General features: G+C 33.8%; 1 protein-coding gene across 2 annotated transcripts in view; it reads right to left on the bottom strand.

Annotated features, from left to right (window-relative positions):
• The window catches only part of IQUB (IQ motif and ubiquitin domain containing), a 94,086-nt gene that overhangs the window by 37,086 nt on the left and 35,881 nt on the right, over positions 1-21,119 (bottom strand). The window lies entirely within an intron of this gene.

Genomic DNA, 21,119 nt, shown 5'->3' with positions numbered 1-21,119 from the left:
GAAACCAACCTTCAGAATAGACCCATCAAGATAATCAGATGACTGGATATTAGCAAATAATCACAAGGCATACTAAAACTCAAGAACAAAAGGCCCAGTCAAAGAAACAAATCAAAAAAGTCAGAGGAGACACAGACTCTGGAATAACTAATCAAAAATTGTGCAAATAAATCTCCTGAATCAATGCAAAGAAATGAAGGAAAATGTATATAAAGAGATAAAGGATATTAAGAAGAAACTAGAGGAGCAGAAAGAAGAATTTGAAAGAATACGTAGAAAAATAAGACATTATGGAAATAAAAGACACTGTGGATGAAATTAAAAATACACTGGAAACACACAACAGTAGATTTGAAGAGGAAGAGAAAGAATCAGTGAGCTAGAAGACAGATCAACTGAATTAGAACAGACAAAAGAACAAATGGAAAAAAAAATGAAAAAATTTGAGCAGACTCTTATGGAATTGATTGACAACACATAGTGCACAAACATATGCATCATGGGTGTCCCAGAATGAGAAGACAAGGGAAAAGGGCCAGAAAGAATATATGAAGAAATAATGGCTGAAAATTTCCGAACCCTTATAAATGACACAAATATGCAAATCCAAGAAGTCCAACATACTCCAAACAGCATAGATCTGAATAGACCCCCTCTAAGACACAAAAATCAGACTGTGAAATACTGAAGAGAAGGAGAAAATTCTGAAAGCAGCAAGAGAAAAGTGATTCACCACATACAAGGGAAGCCAAGTAAGACTAAGGGCTAATTTCTCCTCAGACACCATAGAGGCAAGAAGGCAGTAGTATGACATATTTAAGATACTGAAAGAGAAAAACTGCCAGCCAAGAATTCTCTATCCAGCAAAGCTGTCCTTCAAAAATGAGGGACAGTTTAAGATATTCACAGATAAACAAAAGCTGAGAGAATTTGTTACTAAGAGTCTGGCTCTACAAGAAATAAAGGAAAGGAAATGCTGCTCACTGAAAAGAAACAACAGGAGAGAGAGAGGTCTGGAGGAGGGTACAGAATTGAACTGTATTAGTAAGGATAACTGAAAGGATAAAAAGAGAGAGAGAAAATATATATCTGACAAATAAAAACCAAATGATAAGATGGTTGAATTAAGAACTGCCTTTACAGGCAATATTCCAAAGCTAAATGTCAATGGGGGGGATATAAGGGTATGGTATTCTGGTTGTTGTTGGTGTTTCTCCATTTTTATTTTTATTTTTACTTTTTTTCTTTATTCCTTTATTTTTTCCTCTTCTTTCTTTGTAGAAGAAATGGAAATGTTCTTAAATAGATTGTGATGTTGAATGCATGTGATTATACCAGGAGCTATTGATTGCTCACTTCAGATGGATTGTATGGTGTGTGAATAAAACTGTTTAAAAAATAAATAGAGAGATACAAGTGCTGGAGAAGATGTGGAGAGAGATATATATATATCTATTCACCATTGGGAGGAAGTAGAATGGTATAGCCCCTCTGGAAGGCAGTTTGGTGGTTCCACAGGAGGCTAAGTATAGTGCTATCACATGATCCTGCAACCCCATTATTTGGTATATATTTGGAAGAACTGAAAGCAGGGACACAGCATATTAAACTAATTATATACCATGACAAAGTGGATTTTATCCCAGGTATGCAAGGGTGGTTCAACACAAGAATATCAATTATTGTAATACACCAAATTAACAAATCAAAGGGGGAAAGCCACATAATCATCTTGATTGATGCAGAAAAGGCATTTGATAAAATTCAGCATCATTTCATGATAAAAATACTTCAAGAAGTAGGAACTGAAGGAAACTTTCTCAACATGATATAGGGCATATATGAAAAACCCACAGCTAACATCATACTCAATGGTGAGAGACTGAAAGCTTTTCCTATAAGATTGGGAACAAGACAAGGATGTCCACTGTTGCTGCTATTCAACATTGGGCTAGAAGTTCTAGCTAGAGTAATTTAGGAAGAAAAAAGACATCCAAATTGGAAAGGAAGAAACAAACTGTCACTATTGGCAGATGATATGATCCTATATTTAGAAAATCCTGAAAAAAGACAACAAAGTTACTTGAGCTAATAAATGAGTTCCTCAAAGTGATAGGATGCAAGATTAACATGCAAAAATCAATGGTGTTTCTATACACCAGTAAGGAGCTATCTAAGAAGGTAATCAAGAAAAAAAATTCCCTTTACAATAGCAACTAAAAGAATCAAATATCTAGGAATAAACAACCAAGGATGTAAAAGACCTGTACACAGAAAACTAAAAAAAAAAATTGCTAAAAGAGATTCAAGAAGACCTGAATAAATGGAAAGACATTCTGTGTTCATGGCTTGGAAGGCTGAATGTTGTTAAAATGTCAGTTCTACCCAAATTGATCTACAGATTCAACACAATACCAATCAAAATTCCAACAACCTACTTTGCAGAAATGGAAAAGCTAACTATCAAATTCATTTGAAATGGAAAGGGGCCTCAGATAGCTACAAACATCTTGAAAAAGAAGAATGGAGTGGGAGGTATCACACTTCCTGACTTTAAAGCATATTATAAAGCCACAGTGGTCAAAACAGCATGATACTGGCATATAGATAGACATGTTGATCAATGGAATCTAACTGAGAGTTCAGAAATAGACCCTCAGATCTATAGTCAACTGATCTTTGACAAGGATCCCAAGCCCACTCAACTGGGACAGAACATTCTCTTCAATAAATGGTGTTTGGAGAACTGGATTTCCATAACCAAAAGAAGGAAAGAGGACCCCATCTCACACCCTATACAAGAATTAACTCAAAATAGATCAAAGACCTAAATATAAGAACCAGTATTGTAAAACTCCTAGAAGAAAATGTAGGGAAACATCTCCAAGATCTGGTGATAGGCAGAGTTTCTTAGACTTTATACCCAAAAGACAAGCAATGAAAGAAAAAAATAGATAAATAGAAACTTTTATAAAATCGAATATTTCAGTGCTTCAAAGGATTTTGTAAAAAGGGTGAAAAGGCAACTGACTCAAAGGGAGAAAATATTTGGAAGTCACAAATTTGATAAGGGTTTAATATCCAGAATATGTAAAGAAATTTTACAACTCAACAATAAGAGACTAAGAGCCCAATTAAAAAATGGATTGAAAAGCCCTTTTCATGAAGATGGTGCCAAAAGTGAAGAAGGAAGCCCCTGCCCCTCCCAAAACTGAAGCCAAAGAAAAGTCTTTGAAAGCCAAGAAGGCAGTACTGAAAGGTATCCACAGCCACAAGAAAAAAAAGATCTGCACTTCACCTACATGCTGGTGGCCCAAGACGCTGCGTCTCAGACTGCCCAAATATCCTCGGAAGAGCGCCCCCAGGAGAAACAAGCTTGACCACTATGCCATCATCAAGATCCCCCTGACCACTGAGTCAGCCATGAAGAAGATTGAAGACAACAACACACTTGTGTTCCTTGTGGATGTCAAGACCAACAAGCACCAGATCAAACAGGCTGTGAAGAAGCTCTGTGATACTGATGTGGCAAAGGTCAACACCCTAATCAGTCCTGGTGGAGAGAAGAAGGCATATGTTCGACTGGCTCCTGACTATGATGCTTTGGATGTTGCCAACAAAATTGGGATCATCTAAACTGAGTCCAGCTGGCAAATTCTAAATGTAAGTTTCTTGACCATTAAAAAAAAAAAATGGATGAAAGAAATGAACAGACATTATTCCAAAGAGGAAATACAGATGGCTAAAAAACACATGAAAAGATGCTCAGCTTCACCAGCTATTAGGGAAATGCAAATCAAAACCACAATAATATATCATCTCACAGCTACTAGAATGGCTGCTATTAAACACACAGGAAATTTACAAGTGTTGGAGAGGATGTGAAGAAACTGGAATATTTATTCACTGCTGGTGGAAATGTAAAATGGTACAGCCACTGTGGCGGACAGTTTGGCAGTTCCTCAGGAAGCTAAGTATAGAGTTGCCTTACAACCCGGCAATCCAGCTACTCAAGATGTATCCAGAAGATCTGAGAGCAGAGACACAAACAGACATTTGCACACCAATATTCTAGAAGCATTATTCACAATTGCCAAAAGATGGAAGCAACCCAAGTGTCCATCAACAGATGAAAGGATAAACAAAATGTGGTATATACATGGAATATCATTCAGCAGTAAAAAGGAATGAAGTCCTAAAACATGCGACAACATGGATGAACCTTGAGGACATTATGTTAAGTGAAATAAGTTAGACTCAAAAGGACAAATAGTGTATGATCTCACTGATATGAACTAATTATAATATGCAAACTCATAGACATAGAATATAGGTTACTAGGATATAGAATGAGGCTAAAGAATGGGGAGCAGCGGCTTAATAAGTGCAGAATGTTTAACTAGGTTGAACTTAAAACATTTGGAAACGGACAGAGGTAATGGTAGCATGTTATTTTGAGAATAATTAACAGTGCTGAATGGTGTGTGAATGTGCTGGAATGGGGAAGTTTAGAGTCATGTATGTCATCAGAAGGGTAGTTGGAGGTTAAAACATGGGAAATGTATAACATAGTGAATTTGTGGTATACAATGTCCATTATTAACTGCACAAATATTAAAAAGTTATTTCATGAACTAGAACAAATGTATGACACTATCATAATGAGTTGATAATAGAGGGGTATATGGGAAAAATGTATATTGCAAGCTATGGACTATAGTTAACAGCAATATTTCAATACTATTTAATCAACAGTAACAAATGTACTACACCAATACTATTAGTCAATAATGGGGGGATAAGAGGTAAGGAAGGATTTGGGTTTTCTTTTTTATTTTAATTTCTTTTATAGCTTAATGTAAATTTTCTAAAATTGATCATGGGGTTGTATGCACAACTTTGTGATAATACTGTGAGCCAGCAATTGTATACTTCAGATGGTTTGTATAGTGTGTCAATATATCTCAATAAAATTACATTTTAAAAAAGTAAAAACAGCCTAAGATATCTATGGGGACACCACCAAGCATGCCAATATATGCATTATGAGAGTCCCAGAAGGAGAAGAAAGAAAGGAACAGAAGGAATAGTCAAAGAAATAATGAAGAGAACTCCCCTAATGCAGCAAAAGACAATAATATGCACATCCAAGAAGCTCAGAGAACATCAAACAGGATAAACATGAAGAAAAATATACCACATTATATATCGACTTCACTATCAAATGCAAAGGACAAGGAGAGAGTTCTGAAAGCTGCAAGAGAAAAGCAATGTGTTATGTACAAGGGAGTCCCAGTTGAGAGCCAATTTCTCATCAGAAACCAGGAAGGCAAGAAGACAGTGGGTTGAAAAACTTAAAAGTGCTGAAGGAAAAAAAACTGCTGGCTGGCCAAGAATTTTACATCCATGAGACTGTCCTTCAAAAATGAGAGAGAGAGATTAAGACATTCTCAGGTAAACAAAAGCTGAAGGAGTTCATAACCACTAGACCTGCCCTACAAGCAATGCTAAAGGGAGTTTTTCAGACTAAAAGGAAAAGACACTAGACTCTTTCAAAGCAGCATAAGGAAATAGAGAACTAGGGAAAAGGTAACTATTTGGGTAATTATAAATGTCAATATTATTGTATTGTATTGTTTGGTATGCAACTCCACTTCTTATTTCCTACAGGTGCTAAAATGCAAATGCATTAAAAGCAACGATAAATCTAGGTAAGACCAAAATTCCAACAATCTTTCTTGCAGAAATGGAAAAGCAAATCATCAAATTTATATTGAATGGCAAGGGATCCTCAATCGCTAAAGCCATCTTGAAAAAGAATAATGACATGGGACAGCTCACACTTTCAGATTTTTAAATATATTACAAAGCCACAAGAATGAAAACAGCATGGTACTTTCACAAGGACAGACATTATAGATCAGTGGAATAGAACTAAGAGCGCAGAAATCAACCCATACATTTACGGCCAACTGATATTTGATGAGGTGACAAAGATCACTCAGTTGAGAAAATATTCTCTTCAACAAATGGTTCGGAGGAAATTGGATCTCCATTTGCAGATAAAAAGTGGATCCCCCTACTTCATATCACATACAAAAATCAACTCAAAATGGATCAAAGACCTTAATATAAGAGCTAGAATTATCAAACTCCTAGAAGAAAACGTAGGGAAGCATCTTCAGGACCGTGTGTTAGGCAATGGTTTCTTAGACTTTACACCCAAAGCACAAGCAACAAAAGAAAAAAATAATAAATGGGACTTCATCAAAATTGAAAGCTTTTGCACCTCAAAGGACTTTATCATGAAAGTAAAATGACAGCCTACACAGTGGGAGAAAATATTTGGAAACCATATATCAAATAAAGGATTAATATCCAAAATATATCAAGAAATTCTTCAACTTAACAATGGAGATAACCCAATTAAAAAATGGGCAAAAGACTTCAACAGACATCTCTCCAAAGAAGATACACAAATGGACAGAAAGCACATGAAAAGATGCTCAACATCATTAGCATCTGGGAAATGCAAATCAAAACCACAATGAGATACCATTTCACACCCAATAGAATGGCTGCTATTTAAAAAAATGCAAAATAACAAGTGTTGGAGAGGATGCAGAGAAATAGAAACACTCATTCATTGCTGGAGGCAGTGTAAAATGGTGTAGCTGCTCTGGAAGACAGTCTGCTGGGTCTTCAGAAAGCTAAGTACAGAACTACCATATGACCTGGCAATCCCACTACTAAGTATATACCCAAAAGAATTGAAAGCAGGGACTTGAACAGATGTTTTTACACTGATGTTCATAGCAGCATTATTCATAACTGCCAAAAGATGGAAGTAACCCAAGTGCCCATCAATGGATGAATGGATAAATTAAATGTGGTATATATATATATATATATATATATATATATATATAATGGAGTATTATTCAGCCATAAAAAGGACTAAAGTCCTGATATATGCGACAACGTGGATGAACCTTAAGGACATTATGCTGAGTGAAATAAGCTAGACACAAAAAGACAAATATTGTATGATCTCACTGATTTGAAACAATTAGAATAAGCAAACTCATAGAGTCAGAATATAGAATATAAGTCACCAGGGGACAGAGTGGGAATAGGGAATGGAAAGTTAAGGTGTAAAACGTACAGGGTTCCTTTGGAAAGATTGGCACATTTTGGTAATGGATCTTGGTGATGGTAGCACAACATGTGAACACTATTAACAGCACTGAAATATATATCTGAATACGATTAAAAGGGGAAAGTTTAGCTTGTTTATATGGCAACAGAATGAAAATTAAAAAAAAAAAATCCATGGAACTGCAGTAGACAAACAGTAAGCCCTAAGCTAAACCATGGACTTTAATGAATAATACAGTTATAAAAATGTGCTATCATCAATTGTAACAAATGATCCACACCAAATGCAGGGTGTTAGTGGTGGTGTGGTGTGCGGGAATCCCATATTTTATGCATGATTGTTCTGCAAGTACACAACTTCTCTAATAAAAAAAAAAAGACAAAAAAAACATACTAAAAACAGAAATCATAAAGCAAGATAAGAGAAGCAAAACCAAGCATAATAGTTATGCTAAAAATATATGAAATTGTTATGTCACATAAAAAGTGTGTTTAAAAATATGAAATTTTCCTATTGAAAATACAATAAAATAATTGTTTAAAAATCAAGCGTGATTTTTCAGGGGGCATACTTAAACAAAGTGACACCAAGGGTTTAAAAAAAAAAAAAAGGTTGGCAAACCTGAACAAAAAAGAAAGTAGAAACAGCAAAAAAGGGGAAAAATACTTCAAAATTCAGTCTTCAGGGTAGAAGATAATTTTATGGTGAAAGGTATGACTATCACAAAATCATATACCATCAAACTATATAAAGCAAAACTTCTATCATAGTTACAAACACTACTATAGTGAGTATATGGTATATTATACAAACATAAATAAAATGTGAATGAGTGAATCTATGACAGTCAAGTAAAGAAATTTAAACATGATTAACAAATTTAAACTAATTGATACACATCATGCACTGTACACCAAAAGCTAAAAACATACCTTCTTTTTAAAAGTCTATGAAACATTTATATAAATTTATCACATTCTAGGAGTAGCAATGAAAGAAAACAAAAACTCCTCAAGTCAGAAATGCTGCAAACCACATTTTTAACCACAATAGAAATAAACTAGAATTAACAAAAGTTTAAACAGAAATAGTCTTTGGAATATTGCTTGGAAATTTAAGAAATACTATCGTAAATAACATATTAAAGAAGTAAAAACTATGACTGCCAACTCTAAAAGAAAGAAAAACCACTACATATCAAAATGCATAGGATGCAACAAAAACTGCAATAAGGTAAATTTGAGGGGGAAGGGTTTGCAGAAATAAGCTTCAAACTCAAAGCAAGTACCAGTGAAAAGTAGGGGATACCAGTGATAAACTCCAATATTTTGACAGTCTACCCCCACAGGTCATCTCTGGAAAGTTATGTTTTCTGGACACTTATCCCATTCTCCATGATACTTTAAAGATTACAGAGTGGTTTTGAAAATTACTTTGGTATCCTGGGCTGAGAACCTGAACTCGTTTAAGCCATGTTTGTTCTATGCTCTTCATAGAATATGGAAGCAAAACAGAGGTTGAAACAGTGACCTATCTGTTCTTTATTCTGAACAAATACTCCAAAAAGTCATTTTAGTCTTTTATCATTTATCATAAGCCTCAGTTCATTTTAAGACTATTCCTGAAAATACTTAGGTGTCACTCTTCATATTCATCCTTGATTACTGTGTCTCCTCCCACGTAGTGACCTTGGTTCTAAATTTGCAGAAATATCTTCTGCATTGTCACCATGGACAGCAGTCTGTCTCCCACCCAAACAGGGTTCCATACCTTTAGCTTCATTCAAAATACCCTCATCCTAGAACACATCAGAATATGCTGACTATTCTGGCCTCATACTTCACAATTTCTTACAGAAACCTCACCCTATTCTCCCCTAATAGTCACAGGAACTATGGTGTGGCTAGACTTTGCCTTAGCTTGCTTTTTTTCTTAAAAGCTGCAGTGAAAAAAAAAAAAAAATTACTGTATTCACTTCATATCCTGTTTTCTTTCAAATTCCTAGTTCACTCTTTTCTAATTAAAAGATACAAGAAAAATAATAGCAAACAACACTATGTAGTGTTTACTTAGTGCCAAGCTCTGTCCCAAGTGCTTCATGCATATGAACTAATTTAAATCTCCTAACAAACTGATGAAATGGGTGCTAGTATGATTCCTCCATCAACAAAAACAAAACAAAACAAAGCAAAACAAAACAAAACAAAATAAAACAAAAACTAGGAAAAAGAAAGGCTATGTAACTTGCCAAAGATTACACAGCTAGCAAGTGATGAGTTAGGACTCAAACTCTGGCAGACTAGCGCCATGATTCATGCTTGCAGCCACGGCTATCACACATCTCAAAAACCATGGCATCCTTTGTATTGTACACAGTTCTTTTCAGTGTGGATTTATCAGTTGATTTACCACTGGAGAGCCACAATTACTTAACTAGCTATCTAATTCTTTCCTTTTACATGGAGATAGTTTGTTATTATATTGTCAGAAGGATGAAGTTTTAGTGTCTTATGAACTACATTCTGGCCACAAAATCAAACCTAATTTTTCTCTGACCTTTAAAAAGTCTGATTCCTAATCTGGTTATTATAAACTTTGTGACTGTTGACTATCTGCCAAAATCCTATCACTTCTTTGCCAATTCAAAACATTTGACAACAATTTTTGAGCAATTATTATATGAAAGGAACTCTGTAAAGTTCTATGCAGTGTGCAAAAGAGAAAAAGAGAGTCTCCTCTTGAAAGAACGAAAATGTTTCCACAACCCTTCCGGGGTTGGGTAGACTGTAGAATCCTTCTACAAAGACAGAATTTCTGTTTCTCTTTCCATTTACTTTCACCAAAATTCCTGTCTTACATCTTTCCACCATTAGGGTTAAACATTTCATTTAGAGAGATCTCTTCTTGACACAGTACTACTTGTCTTTCTCTTCTATTAGATACGATTCAATCAAGTAAAATATACTATTCCATTGCTATATTCCAGAAATGATTACTTTCTCATCAATTTTCAGAGATATTTCAAAATATATTGCATTTAAATGTAATTTATATAATTTGAAATTATATTTTCCTCCTTATAAAATTTCAGGCTTACTTTAACACCAGTTTCTGTGCATCGGAAGATAAATATCAGAAGCCATAAGTGTTGGTTCTGACCCTCCTCTGCCTTTCATGTTATTTAGTTTTACAGTTTTATCCTCTCAAATCTCAATTTAAAATCATCTTGATCAAGTCAAGGATTTGCCAGTCCCGTTCTTTGTAAGAATCCACTCTGTCCTTTGCCAGGAATACATTATCCAGATACTGCACAGGTTGGTCTGTCCAGCAAGAGAATTTGTAAATTTAAGAGCTAAATTATACTATGAGATTCCAGGAAATCCATGATTGATAAGTTTATCATTTAAGAGTATTTTTACCCACCAAAATAATACTTTTAAAATGAAAAAATCCATATACCAAAATGAAGAGAAAAACTGCTAGCTTGTGGAAATAACTGTGAATATTTATCTCATGGAATTATATAGATATTCCAAAAAGCAAATAAAAATGAATGATAGTTACTAAGCCTGTTTTACTGTCCAGATTTACAATAGAAACCTTTGTAACCTGTAAATTTAGGCTACTAGGATATTATTTAAGCATTCTGGCAACTTCAAAGAGCAATATACTACTCTCCTAGGTTGATACTTAAATCTTGGGTGAATCTAGAGATAAAAATGGTGATGGTTTCAAACTACATATACCCCAGAAAAACATGTTCTTAAATTTAATCCAGTCCAATGGGTGTGGATTGACTGATTATAAATAGGACCTTTGATGAAGCTAATTCAGTTAAGGTGTGATCCACCTCATTCAAGATGAGTCTTAATCCTATGACTGGAATCCTTTATAAATGGAATGAATAGAGAGAGACAGAGAGAAAGCCATAGGAGCAATAAGCTGAAATCAACAGAAACCGGAAGAGAAGGGAGAGACTAGCAGAAACCACCATGTGCCTTGCCACGTGACAGAGAAGCCAAGGACCGCCAGCAGTTGGTCTTCAGGAAGAAAGCATCACCTTGAAGACATCTTAATTTGGACTTTCTTTTAGCCACAAAACTGTAAACTAATAAATTCCCATTTTTAAGCCAACTCATTTCATATTTGCTGGAGCAAACCAGGAAACGAAACATACATATACTTAAGTATGTATTCAAATACATTCATATTTATATGAACGTATATATAAAGTATACATGTAATCTCTTTACTGAGTTCTTCTTCAGGTTTTTTTTTTTCTGGAAATATGCTTAGACTTAGATTTTATATTTTTGCTAGATTATAGTATGACTTTTAGAAAGGAAACAATCCAACCAACCTTATTAGAATTGAAAACAGTGGACCTAATTCCAATACAATTCTCCATTAGATGAACCACCTCCCTGTAAATCTATAGTAAAGAATGGAAAATGGCAGCAAAAAAATACCATGTCCCAACTACCAATAAGGAATGTAAAAACAGAGGACATAGGAGCAGCTGGACAAGACCAATTTTATATCTAATCTGACAGTTTTCAAAACTATACAGATAAGACATTATGTAAGGAAAAGAAGAAAGATTTTGCCCTCTTTCGTAGCATATTTGTTCCATAGGGATGATAATAAAAACAAACAAAAATATTTGAGATGCCAATAACCACCAATATTTTTTAAGCAAAAAAATATTAAAGGAATTTATTCACTTGGAAGAATAAATTCATTCTTTAATGTATCACTTCGGACAAATCACCTAATTTCCAGAGTCTGAAATCATCATTTCTAAAATGAAATGATGGGACTAATATTTAAAGTTCATAATAATTCAAAAATTTCTGGGACCTAAAATTGCAAATTTCCAAGAAATAAATAGCAGAACATATAATATTTTGTCTACCACTGGAAGTCTCTATGCATCTGCATTTTTAAATTGTCATCACACACTGGAAACCTGGACAGAGATAACCACGCAAGTCTCAGTGTGAAAGCCCAGTCTGAACAGACTAAGTAAAACTCAATGTGAACCATTTTACAATTAATACTTACCATTATTGAGTAGTTACTACATATAAGACATTATACTAAATGCTCTATAGATATTCTCTAATTTAATTAGTTCATGCTCTCCTAGACTATACTACACTTCTGAGAAGTTGAGAGTCTTTAATAAAGAGAAATACATGCTCTATCAGGATCCCTGGGCCTTGGAGCAGGCCTTTGCATGTTTCAAGGGCTTTCGTTGTGTGTAGGTATCAAGTTTGTATATAACTTATAATGTTCAATCTGACCAACTGTCTCACAAGGTTAGAAAAGTAATTTGGAATGTTCTCCTGGGTTAATCCCATCTAAGGATGACTAAGGTATTAAAAGATCAAACACAAAGACTGATGGGTATGTACGTCCTTTTTCATGTATCAGGGAACCCTGGTCCCTGAAATCTCCTTGGAATCTGACAACTGGAATCTCCCCAGAATACTCCCCTGAATTTGACAACTAGAACTCTATGAAGTGATGTGCAGATTTTTATTTGTAACCAAAATCCATTATCATTCAACAAATTATTGGATTATGCCTGTTATGATATTTTGGTCTTAAACCACATGCTGTAACTAATGGTTCCTGCTCTTAATAGAGGATATTAGCACACCAGAGAATTTTTTGAACCCAGAAAAATGATAAATTATACCTGTACTTAGTACCCTTTTAAATCACTATTTCTATGTGCTCTATTCATTGGTGAAGAGAGTAAAATAAATCATTAAATAAAGAGCAGATGCCAATACAGCTACAGCTAACTGGGCATTCTTGGCTGTGATATATATACACGACCATGGGTATACATAGTTCTCTTTCATAGTAAAAGACATCACTACAAAGGTTATTCTTGAGTGAATGTATCTTAATATTCTTGTTGATGCAGGATTCATCCAAAGACCTGTCTAGACACTTTTTTCCCCACAATATTATGAAATACAATTGGGAAAACAATTGATCAGCAATAGCCCCATGACTAAACAGTAGATGAGGAACATCCATCTCTATACTGAAAAAATGTCCCCACTACTAAACACTTCTAAAAGCAGAGCTAAGCACTCAAGAAAATAAGGAAAATACACAGGTCAAAAAATAAAAGCAAGATGCCTGAATCTAGAGTGGTAAGAAAGTACTGAAAACTTCAAGAGCCCTGAGCATATTTGTTAGTCTCTGTATTCCAAGGAAAGGGGATGAAAGGCTGTGGAAGGGGTGAGATATGAAAAGGTATTATGACCTGGAAAGGTGAGATGGGACTCAGTCCCTTCCCACTCCCCATCCCCAACTCAAACACACACATACACAGGAAACTCAGAAAGTCTACTTCGGTACAAAAAATATTCACACACCAAAAAAAGTCAACCAGGAGGCTTGTCTGAGGAAAATTACCTCAATCCTTCAGAAATTCAAAACAAACAAAAATAAGACCCAGCTCACATAAGTTTGCAATTCAATGTCTAAAAACATGTTTAGTGATTGTATACTTTGGATGGAATATATGATATGTGAATATATTTCAATAAAATCTGCAGATTCAAAAAAAAGTAAAAATAAATACATATGTTTAAAACATATAAGTATGTTTTAAAGCATATATCCAAAGTTATGTACAAGAAATGCTCACAGAGATTTATTCACAAAAGCCAAGAATTGGAAACAATCTTAACATGTAGCAATTGCAAAACAGATAGATATATGTGGTATCTTTATAAAAAGAAATACTGTATGGCAATTTAAAAGAACAAACTAGAGCTACAAGGATCAACAGATTAATCTCATAGACATATCATTGAGGCAAAAAAGAAAGAAATGAAAGAGAGATACAAGATACCATTTATATGAAGCTCAATAACAGGTGCAACTAATTTATAGTATAGGAGTCAGAATAGAGGTTAGCTTATAGGGTGGAGGTAGGCTATTGACCTAGATAGATCATCAGAGAGCCTTCTGGGAGATGGATATATTCTATATCATAACCTGGTTGATTGCTATACATATGTATACATATGTAAAGATATATGAGCCATACCATACACTTAAGATTTGTATTATTTAGAGTATGTATATGTCAATATTTTTTTAAACATGAGGAAAGAAGGCATCATAAGTGAAAAATCAGCAGGAATGTAGAATGAGACATCCCCCCAAATTCAGATAATGGAGTTATTTATTTGAACTATTGTGCTGGTTTGGATATATTATGTCCCCCAAAAAGCCATATTCTTTACTGCAATCTTGAGGGGGCAGACCTAATCTTTTTGATTAGGGTGTGACCTGATTGAAAGTTTCCGTGGAGATTTGACCCCACCCATTCTGGCTAAGGCTTAATAAGTTCACTGGAGTATTAAGAGAGCTAAGAGAGGACTCTGGTGCTTAGATGCACAGAAGCTGAAAAAGCCAAGAGATGAAGGCCAGAGTTTGCCCAGGAGAAACTAAAACAAGACCCCCAGACACTCACTGACATTTTGAGATGCTAGCACATTTTGCTCTGGAGAAACTAAGAGAGGACAGAACGCCCCCAAAAAATGCTTACTGAAGCTCAGAGATGCTTGGAGATGCAGAAAGAAGGACATTTGGAGATGCTAAGCTAAGAGAAACCCAGAGACAATTTGGAGAATGCCATTTTGAAACACAACCTGGGAGCAAAGGAACAGCAGATGCCAGCCACATGCCTTCCCAGCTGAGGGTGGTGTTCCAGATGCCGTTGGCCATTCTTCAGTGAAGGTATACTCTTGTTGATGCCTTAGTTTGGACACTTGTATGGTCTTAGAACTGTAAATTTGTAACCTAGTAAACCCCCTTATAAAAGCCAATCCATTTCCGGTATTTTGCATAATGGCAACATTAGCAAACCAGAACAACTATAAAATAACTATATATTAAAATTGGGGAAAAAAAACAGGGGAAAAAAAAAACAGACCAGAAAGGTTTGAAAAGAACCAAATAGAATGTCTACAAATTATACATTTTTATTTTTTAAATTAAAAACTAGGTAGATGGGTTAAACAGCAGTTTAAACAAGCCCATAGAGAAAATTAGTGAACAGAAAGAGACATATGAAGAAATAGATAAAAATAGATAAAAATATAAAATGAAGAATAGAATGAAAAGGGCCAACAGACATCTGACAGGAGATCCAAAATGAGTAACTAGAGAGACTAGGAGAAAGGTAATATCTGAGAGTTAAAGGCTAAGAATTATCCAGAATTATGAAAGTCATAATGAGAGTTATAGATGCTCAGACTAGAAACACAAGAAATCTAGAAAACACCAGAAATCCCAAGCAGGATAAATACAAATAAATTTAGGCCAATTTAGACATACCAAAATTTAGATAAACATGCACATGCCAAAAAAAAAAAAAAAAAAAGAAAAGAAAAAAAAAAAACCTTTAAAAATAATGACAAACATAAAACAAATATAAAACAAGTCTATTATAAGATAATAGATTTATATCTAACCATATTAATGATCACATCAAGTGTAAATGGTCTAAATATTCCAATTAAAAGGTAGAAATTATCAGAGTAAATTTTAAAAAATAAGATCTAACTATATGTTGCCTACAAGAAACACACTTTAAATATAAAGACACAAAAGGGTAAAAAAAATAACAGGGTGGAAAAAAAAGATATATCATCCTAACACTAATCCAAAGAAAGTTGGAGAGAGTATATCAGACAAAGTAGATTTCAGAGAAAATAATATTATCATAATATTACCATCATTTCATAATGATAGAAGGGTCAATTCACCAACAATCATTAGCAATACTAAACATTTATGCACCTAATAAAGAGCTTCAAAATGTAGGAAGCAAAAGCTGATAGAACTACAAGGAGATATAAAGAAAGCCACAATCATAGTTGTAGAGTTCAATCTTCCTCTCTCAAATAATTGATACAAAAGATTTGAACATCAACCAACTTGACTTAAATGATCTCTATAGAATACTCCACCCAACTACATAGTACACATTTTTCTCAAATGCACACAGGACATTTTCCAAGACAGACTATACTGTGGGTGCTAAAATAAGTCCCAATAAATTAAAAGAAATTAAATCATACAAAGTACATTCTCTTACCACAATGAAATTAAATTAGAAATCAATAACAGAAATATCTCTGAACGCCAACCCTCGTAATATTTTGAAACCAAATAACACAAAGCAGATGTTTCAAACCTTTTTAATAATGTTTCAGAAAACAGAAAATGACAGAATGTCCCCCTACTCATTTTATGAGACTAGTTTAACCTTGCTAGTAAAATTAGACAAGGTCAGTATGAGAAAGAAAAATTGAAGACCTATTTCACTTAGGATGTAAATGTCAAATACTGAATAAAATATAAGCAAACCAAATCCAGAAATAAATTTTGAAAGAAATACACACCAAAATCAACTTGGATTTGTCCCCGAAATGAGAGACTAGTTTAACATTAGAAAGGATAATGATGTGATTGAACATACTACCATTTTAAAGGAATAACAAAAATATATTTATCTTAATAGATGTAGAAAAAACATGTGATTACATCCAACAATCATCAGAAACAAGAGAAAGCACACAAACTTAGCAAACTAGAAATGGAAGTGAGCTTTCTTAACCTAATAAAGCACAGCAATCAAAAACCTATCATAAATATTAATGATAAAAGCTTAGAATCATTCCCCTTGCAATTAGAAATACAAGATGTACACTGGCAAGAGTACTATTCAGTATTACACAACATCAGCTCAATAAGACAAGAAAAAAATAAAAGGTGTAAGAAACTTGTCATTATTCATGGATAATAAAATTGTCTACATAGAAAACACAGAAAATATATAGAAAAAACACTATAAATAAAAAGTAATCAGTACGTTTGCTGAAGAAAAGAGCAATATACAAAATCTACCATACTTCTAAAACCAGTCATAAACAGAAATTTTACCTTTAAAAAGTTATCATTTGCCTAACAATCTAATAAAATACGTGGAAAATCCTTTTGGAGAAAATTATAAAACAATCGAAAGACAGAAAAAGATGTAAATAAATAGAACTATATATGTGTCTATGAATAGGAATATCCAACAACATAAGGATGCCAATTCTGCATAAATTAATAACAAATTTTTAAATTCCAATAAAAAATCTAACAGTTTTCCACGGAAGTTTAGAAACAGTACTAATATTTATATAAGAGAGTAAAGTATAAAAAAAATAGCTACTGTTAGGTAAAACAAAATGTCTACCTGTTTGGGACCTTTCCAAGAAAGTCTTTTCCAGACAACAAAAGCAAATAACCTGCAGGGGCTTTCCAAGAAAATGCAACATACTCCACAGAACTGCAGATCAGCAGCACCTGGTGATAAACCGATTTTGGTACCTCACTTGCTTCCCTGGTTGCCCTGTATAAGCATCTGTTTCTACTCCTTGGGATGAACTCCCTTCTACTTTCTGAATGGCCTGCTGTCTAATTCATGAGTTGCTCAATAAAGCTATGGGATCCTAAATTCAATGTTGTTGCAAAGTTTTCCCTCTAACACCACACACGCACACACAATTGGAAGAAGACAATCAGGGTGAGGAAATTTAACCTACTAGGATTTATTATTATAAAGAAATAGTGATTAAGCCAGTGCCATAATGGGAGAAGGTCAGACAAAAAGCCAAGTAGAACCCAATAAAGATCCCAAAACAGATCCACACATATGCTTGGAAACTAGTTATATAATACAAAATGGCATAGTAGATGAGAAGAAAGTGTACTATCCAGGGAAGGGTCCCAGGGTAATTGGTTATTCATATGGGGGAAAAATAGAATTTCTGTTTTACACCATGCACAAAAGTCAATTCCAGTTTGATTAACATTCTAAATTTGAACAGTGAAATTTTGTTACTTTTAAATGAATATTTTTTAAGACCTCTGGGTAGGAAATGATTTCTAGACAACACATAAAGATTGATATATTTCATTTCATTAAAATGTAAAATTACTGGGCAGAAAAAGACACCATTAAAAATAGAAAAGATAAGACACAGACTGGAAGAAGATAGTTGCCAACATAGAATTAGTAACCAGAAAATATGTTAAGTTTGAATTTGTGATTGCTATGTCTTTCAATAATCATAAGCCTTTCCCAGAACTGCATTACAATTACAAAAGTGTTATTCCCATATCAAGACTGTACTAGAAGAAAAATACAATACAGACTATTTAATTGGTAAATCGAACATCTCATTTTAACTATGTTAAACAATCTCAACTTAGTGCAGTATAACCTTGACATAGTTTTATTTTTTCTCCACTTTCAATGATTCAATCTCGATGACACCTTTAACTTCCCCGTCTCTCCCACCCCAGTTGTCTTATAAAAACTACTAAGACTTGGGTAGGGATGGTGGCTGGTAACTTTATAGCCACTTCTCCCACTTCAGAGGAAGTGCTATGAAAATATATACAGCCCCAATTATTGAAGGCTCCCTTTAGAATACGGGATACCTAGCACCTATTTTTTCAACTATTGGCCCTAGTGACAATTCCAAATCAGTGAAAGAAGTCACATTCAACATAAGTCATACTCAACATATTGTTATAAGAAAAGAAAAAAAAGAAAAATAAAATATTGTTTCTTGGAGACAGTCATGTATTTGATATGTTATCTTAAACAGTTAAATTTATTCTCTTAAATTGGTTCAACTTCACTTTTAATTACTAAAGGAGAGGTTACTAGGAGGAAAATTTAAGCATGTTGCTCACTGTAGTTCAAATTATGCAATTGTCTCTATGAGACACAAGAGGGCAGCTAGTTCAAAGACTGGCATTATAAATAAGGAATGAAGAAAACAATATTAAATAAAAGAGCAAAATAAATTATTGAGCTTTTGAGTCAGAAATTTTAATCATAAGAAAAGAGAAATTAAAAAGTATTATTCTAGAGTCTTAATGTAGAATTTAAGGGCTAAAAGAAAACTACCAATATGTCTCTTATTTAAGAAATTTCATTTGTTTCATTTTCATTTTCCCCCATACAAGTCAAGTATGGATGTATATAAAATATATATATTCTGTTTTAATATAGAAATTCTGTATAAAATTATTACCATAGAATAGTAACTCACATATATAAAGGGCTTTGCACTTTCTTAAGTGCTTTCATGTATGTAATAGTTCGTGATTTTCATTTTACAAAGCCATCTGAAGCAGATGTGACAGACAGTAACTCTTTTTCATAGATGAAGAACGTAATGTTTAGAGAAGTTAGTAAATTGTGCAAGGTCACACTCTAATAAATAGAAAAGGCAGAACCTCACTCAGCATATTTTCTAGTATTTTGCATGATTGAATTAACCAAACAAAAATAGCAATGATATTCTTTGACTTATTCATATATGAATTTGGAATATTATTTTAATACAGTTCTAATCTAACAAAACTTTACTTTTATACCTGCCAGTAAGTTTTATACTTTCACAGCCCTTTGACTAACAGTATTTATCTATGGTATCACTAGAACACTCGGAAAAAATATTTGTTATCATCTGGCAGAGAAAATGAAGTAGACATGAAGTTTAAAGTAAAACAGAAAGTATTTCCAGAGGTCAACAATTAGCAGAAAAGGGAAGCAGACACACAAGTCTAGGTTGACGGCATAATAGTCACCTCAAAGCACTGCTACATGAAGTTTTAAACAGTCCTAGAACCACTCAGTTTCATGTGTTATGAGATAAATTCATTAATATTGCTTGTTGGACCTAGTGTTTGTTTCATTCTCAGTAAACAGCATTTTATTATATAGCTATTTAAAAGATACCATATCTGATAGCTAAAAATGTAATCAGATAGGATATCATGACTCTCATAACAGAAAAGAACATAGAACACCACAAATATATATAACAAAGTCATAGTAAGAAAATTTGCTTGAATTTAATGTTGTGAATAATCATAAAGAGGTCAAAGAATGTATTTCCTTAGAAAAGAGACACTGCTCAACAGTAAAAAAATTAAGAGCACTTCTAATTTTTAAAAGTCTTTTATGTCATCACAAGAGCCCAACTTCTCCAATCTCGGTCATCTAACATAATAAGTATTTCTGTTGCAGTTACTTTCATTTTAGCAGGTACTGCTGGCAAAGCAGAAGCCGGAGACAGTTGATTACAACATCCCTGGGTTTCTTCTATTCATTCATTCCTTCTACCAATGGATATTTGGGCATTTGCACGAGACATAGAAAAAAAAGATTATCAGAAAATAAATGAAATCTGACCTCACAGATTTGGAAATAAATGGTGGAAATAAAATTAAAAAAAAAAAAGATATATTATCACAATAGAAGCAAGTATTACAAAGGAAAAATATGGGGTATAATGAGGACCATGAGAAGACAATAGGTTATCCAAGTTAGATTGTCAGTCACGAAAGCCTTTGAGTGGGTGACACTTAAGCTAAGATTGGAAGGTACGCAGTGGGAAAAGGGTTTCAAGAAGGGGAAGGGTGTATCCGATGCCCTGAGTAGGTAGTGCTTAGCTTGTTCAAGTAATTGAAGTTTTAATGTGTCAATGACTAGCACACATACTACAGAAGTTAGATATAAAAGTTCAATGTGGAGGAAATACACATTTATATAGCATCATTAGTAAAGGGGAGTTAAAAAGGTGTTGCTAAGCCCTTCATCTAAAGAGCAGAATCAGACAGGATGTTGGATTGAGGGATTAAAGAACAGTTCAACCACAAATTCACAAATTCCCCAAATCAGAGAACCAGATTAGACAATACTTTATGTCACAAGGATCAAATGAGATAATGTGTTAAAACTGCAAAAGTTGCAGAATAGTATGAATTCCTTATCTATCAATTATTAATATAAAAGCATATCTAGTTTTATCCCAGCCTTAATTCCTGTCCCAAATGTAAGACATTATTC

The sequence above is a fragment of the Choloepus didactylus genome, chromosome 5 (assembly GCF_015220235.1).
Source record: "Choloepus didactylus isolate mChoDid1 chromosome 5, mChoDid1.pri, whole genome shotgun sequence".
Taxonomy (NCBI): domain Eukaryota; kingdom Metazoa; phylum Chordata; class Mammalia; order Pilosa; family Megalonychidae; genus Choloepus; species Choloepus didactylus.
Note: the sequence above shows the minus strand (reverse complement) of the source record. Positions and strands in the feature narration are given on the sequence as shown.